The sequence below is a fragment of the Macrobrachium rosenbergii genome, chromosome 8 (genome assembly GCF_040412425.1).
Source record: "Macrobrachium rosenbergii isolate ZJJX-2024 chromosome 8, ASM4041242v1, whole genome shotgun sequence".
Lineage (NCBI taxonomy): Eukaryota > Metazoa > Arthropoda > Malacostraca > Decapoda > Palaemonidae > Macrobrachium > Macrobrachium rosenbergii.
Genome location: NC_089748.1, coordinates 47,141,098 through 47,146,656, shown reverse-complemented (window position 1 = coordinate 47,146,656; position 5,559 = coordinate 47,141,098). Strand labels below are relative to the sequence as shown.

The 5,559-nt window shown below is 36.0% G+C and overlaps 1 protein-coding gene across 1 annotated transcript in view; it reads left to right on the top strand.

The window, feature by feature from the left end:
• Nucleotides 1–3,249: 3,249 nt before the first annotated feature.
• LOC136840808 (retinol dehydrogenase 13-like) overlaps nt 3,250–5,559 on the top strand; it is a 29,642-nt gene continuing 27,332 nt past the window's right edge. The window contains exon 1 of the mRNA XM_067107716.1: nt 3,250–3,343. The gene's annotated coding sequence lies outside the window, so the exon portion shown is untranslated. The remainder of the gene's footprint in view (nt 3,344–5,559) is intronic.

The window sequence follows — 5,559 nt, the reverse complement described above, 5'->3', positions numbered from 1 at the left end:
GAGGGCGGACAGAAAAAAATTCCGGACGGACAGACAAAGCCGGCACAATAGTTTTCTTTCCAGAAAACTAAAAGGACGCTGGCTTTCGTATAAGAGGGTGAAAGACTAACTGAATAATTTCCAACGGCTGGAGTCACGCAACTATTGTCAACTACACTGGATACATATTTGCCAAAAAAATAATCCGGATCAGAAAAGCAAAACATAAAACATTATTCATGATGAACAACCCGCACATACTTTTATAATTACTTCGAAGCCCTACAGCTTTAAAGTTGTAAGTTGTACCTGATAACCTGATTAAACTTTGTATATACACAATATATACTGAAGTTAAATTATATCTGTAAAATTCCACCCACCTCAGTGAAATGGGAAATCAAAAGACGATCATTACCTTCCTCATCCGCGCACGCCGACAGAAAAAAAATTAATGTACTCTGAAGTCTGCTAGAGTGGGACACAGTCAGGATGTGCTGTGTAGTCAAGAGTCATTACTAAATAGTTTAGATTGCCCAGTGAATACAACCCTACAGTTATATATCCCTGGCTAATTTCGAACCTACAAAGGGGAGTTTCTATCACTTGGCATAATACTGTGGTAGTTTCAATCATTTTTGGTTCCCTGAGGAAGTTGTGCAATTGAAACCTGAAAGTTCCATCGAAGATACAACGCATTACTATCCTAACACAATTTTCCTTGTACTTTGATAATTTACTTACATTTTTATCCATTTATTTATTAATTTGTTAATTTATATTTTACTTTCTCTAATAACTGGTCCCCTCTTTCTGTACTTCCTATTACCTTCTGTTACCTCTTTCAAATGAACATAATATTCACTGGATGCTTGAATTTCAAGTCACTTGACCTGTGGTGGGCTTGTTCCACATGAATGAGGTTCGTCTTCTGAATAATAATAATAATAATAATAATAATAATAATAATAATAATAATAATAATAATAATTATCATCTACAACTTCTTTCAAATGAACACCATATTCTTTGGAAGCTTGAATTTCAAGTCAATGGCCGCTGTGGTAGTCTCATTCCATATGAACAGGGTTCGTCTTCTGAATAATAATAATAATAATAATAATAATAATAATAATAATAATAATAATAATACTTTCTGTTACTTCTCCCAAATGAACACCATATTCTTTGGAAGACTGGATTTCAAGCCAATGGCCCCTGTGGTGGTCTCGTTCCATATGAACAGCTTCGTCTTCTGAATAATAATAATAATAATAATAATAATAATAATAATAATAATAATAATATAACATCCCCATTGAAATGCACCCAAAGCCCCTTTGACATTTTTCCCGAGGAGAGAAGGAGAGGAGAGTTATTCAAGACCCACGTGGAGATCTTGCCTCACAGGAAGATCCTATTGACGTCCCTCCAAGAAGCACGGACAAGTCCTCCTTTCTTCCCGTCCAGCTCCTTCTCGAACGGGACTCATTCAACATCAATTGTTTTCGTAGAATTCGCAATTTGTCCGATCGCGATAGAAGGACGGAAATGACAATGGGAGTGAGGAGGAGGTGATTCTGTCATGGATGTCTCAAATAGACCTAATTAAAGAGGGAAGGGGATTCAAAGGCGCCATTGTAGGCTCATAATACGGGTTCAGCTCCTTTCACTGACTATTGTCGCGGCCTTTGATCTCGTACTGGTGGCGTTCTTCATTACGCTTAATTACGGAGCTTTTTTTATTTTCGTAAAATAGGTAAGTATTCTCTCTGAAGGTTCCGCGAAAGTCTTCTTCACGTTTCGATGGGGTATCCAGTTATTCCTTCTATTTTTTTTTTCTTTTTTAACCACAAGGCCGATTAGATTTAAGCTTTGGCTTCGTGAATATATCAGCTTTCCACGATTCATACATTTTTATAGAATTTGCTGTTATTTTCGAACAGTCTTGAAGACTGAGCAGTAATGAAATGTCCTACTATAAAAGGTTCATGTTAAAAATATCTGTTTTTTATGATTACAAAAATTTTCGACGAAAGTTATTTCTGTTAATAAAAAAAGAAATGTAATGCTAAGGTACGTCAAAAGAAAGTTGGGAAGAAATGTATATTACAAATATATATATACGTATACACATATGTATATGTATGTGTATATATATATATAATGTGTATATACAAACACACACATTGTATATATATATATATATATATATATATATATATATATATATATATATATATATATATATAATATATATATATATATATATATATATATACATACACACATATATATGTATATATATATATAAAATATACACATCTACCAGTCCTTCTTGTGTAGAATGTTATATTTCTGCTTGTTAACATTAATAACTTTCTTCGATAATGTGAAAGAATTATAACTAATAATAAATATTTTTAACATGAATATTTCATAGTAGGATATTATAAATAATATATATATACTGTACATATATAAATAATATATATATATATATATATATATATATATATATATATATATATATATATATATGATGAACACTGAAGTACAAGAATTATTTTCCATAGATCCCTACACTCAACAGAAAATTCATACACGCATAAATGTATACATACATACATACATACATACATACATACATACATACATACATACATACATACATACACACCTAGAAATTTAGGTCAATCATTTCATGTCTTCCGAATCTTAGATCCTTCGAGCAACCTCCTCAGAAAATTCAAATATTTATGAATTTCGCAAAATGACTTTCACTCAGGAACTGTCCTGTTTAAGTAAAGGAAGGCATATTCATCTTCTAGGAGACTATCTTAATATGCTAATGACGAACTTTCTTGACCGGTCTGAGGTAGAACGGATTAGGCGAAATGATCTGAGAGAGAGAGAGAGAGAGAGAGAGAGAGAGAGAGAGAGAGAGAGAGAGAGAGAGAGAGACCTTCATTATACTGACAGTTCATGCCACATCATACCTACTACTCATCAACACCAAGATTCAAGACGGAGTTACCAATTACCCAAAACTATCTCTGGGAAGTTTTGACTTATCTACCCTTTAATCTATTGAATACCGACGTGTTTCTAGTACAAGTTCCGTTCTCTACGCTCTGTCTGTATAAAATATAACTTGTTATTCACAGACAAGGTGAAAGAAAATCAGTTATTTTCAGATATTTTCAAATAAATCGAATTTACCGGTAACGTTTCGCATTTGGAGTGACTTTGGTGACTTTGCAGAAACCGCCAACTCCTGAAATCTCGAGTCAGTCAGAGAGAAGAAGAAGATCTCGGTGTGCGTAGGCGTCACGACCCAGAGCCGAAAGGAGAAGTTGTCGCGGTAAGTACTGTACACAAAAAGGTAATTTCCTCGCCGTTTTTATTTATCTCGCTTGCTACTATTCACTCCCTCTGCTAAAACATCCGAGAAAGAGGACAATTTACTCTAAATTTACTCTAAAAGGCAACGGTGATCCCACGTAGACGTTGGAAGCAACGGCGGAATGGCGTTTCTATCTTTCTATCCGTGACCCCAGTCTGCTAAGCGGATGCCTTGTCTTAAGAGCAAGGCGTGGCTTGGCTTATGATTCCGGAAAGGAAAACTAGACTGTGGGATGATGTCTGTGTTCAGTGGCAGATGCAGGAAGCTGCACGACGAAGCCATTGAAGGAAATCCTTGCAACGGAAACACGGATAGATTGTCGACAACTTAGGAAGTGATTTTAGTGACATCACGAGTGCAAGAGTTCAAGACTTTAGCTTGTAAGGTTCTCCGAGGATTTAAGTTTAAAATGGTTGGCCTGTTCGTGAGGTATATATACATTCTCTCTCTCTCTCTCTCTCTCTCTCTCTCTCTCTCTCTCTCTCTCTCTCTCTCTCTCTCTCTCTCTCTCTCTCTCTCTCTTGTAAAAACACTATCCAGAAATGTCCTTTTCTCTGTAAGATAACATTTCGATCTACAGATACTTACACTTTCGCTAAGACGTTCATTAGTCATTATCTACCAGAAACCCTACTTACAATGACATCATACAAATATTAACTAAATGAGTATTCATTGTAAACATTTATTTTTACCTAGGAATAATTCACGAACGTATAAATGTCAGAAGGTACGCAAAGCTTAATCCAGGGTACAGTTCATTCTGATACTCTCAAAGGGGAAAAACAAGTCTCGGTATAAAAAAGTATGCCTTAGTTTTACCAGACCACTGAGCTGACTATTGGAGGATGATCAACATACCAATTTGCAGCCCTCTAGCCTCAGTGGTTTTTAAGCTCTGATGGCGGACAGACAAAGCCGGCACAATACTTTTCTTTTACAGAAAACTAAAAAGTGTTGTTCTTCCCTACAGTTTTGAAAATAAGATCATGCACTGGAAATTTTGCAAAAAAAAGGCACTGAAATATTTGCCACTTTGGAACAAGAGTCTTGAGGTCTACAACGGCACACGAGTTACGAGATTGAAAAATAACGCTTATATCATAGCTATTATTATTATTATTATTATTATTATTATTATTATTATTATTATTATTATTATTATTATTATTATTATTATTATTATTATTCAGAAGATGAACCCACCTCAGGGGCCATTGGCAATGGGAAATAGAGAGAGAAGAAATCGGTTATCAGAAAGGAGAAAAATAAATTAACAAATTAATAAATAAATGGATAAAAATGCAAGTAAATTGTTAAAATACTAGGAGATTTGTATTAGGGCAGCAATGCATTGCATCTTCGCTTGAACTTCTGAAATTCCAATTGCACTGCATCCTCTGGGAGGCTGTTCCAGAGTCCAACGGTGTGAGGAATAAAGGACCTCTGGAACAGAGAGGTTAGACAGCGAGGCACATTTACTGCATATCGGTGCTACTGTTCAGCAAATCTGGCTGCCCTCGGCAGGAACTTTGGCGAATGGATTCGTTCAATGTCTTCCCAGCTTCAGTTAATATTCTGATTTTTCGTTTTCTGTAAAAGAAAACTATTGTGCCGGCTTTGTCTGTCAGTTAATATTCTTATTTCTAGTTTTCTGTAAAAGAAAACTATTGTGCCGGCTTTGTCTGTCCGTCCGCACTTCATTCTCTCCGCCCTCAGATCTTAAAAACTACTGAGGCTAGAGGGCTGCAAATTGGTATGTTGATCATCCACCCTCCAGTCATCAAACATACCAAAATGCAGCCCTCCAGCCTCTGTTGTTTTTATTTGCTTTAAGGTTAAAGCTAGCCATAATCGTGCTTCTGGCAACGATATAGGATAGGCCACCATCGGGCCGTGGTTCAAGTTTCATGGGCCGAGGCTCACACAGCACTATACCGAGACCACCGAAAGATTCATCTATTTTCGGTAGCCTTGATTATAAGCTGTAGCGGCCGTACAGAAAACACGATTGCGCCGAGGAAACTTCGGCGCATTTTTTACCTGTTTATTTCTCAGGCTGCATTTGCTGTTTATTCTGCAAAATACTGAGGATGTCGTGCAGTTGAACCCTCAAAAGTTCAAGGGAAGATGGAGTACATTACTGCCCTATAAGAATTCACCTTGTATTTTAT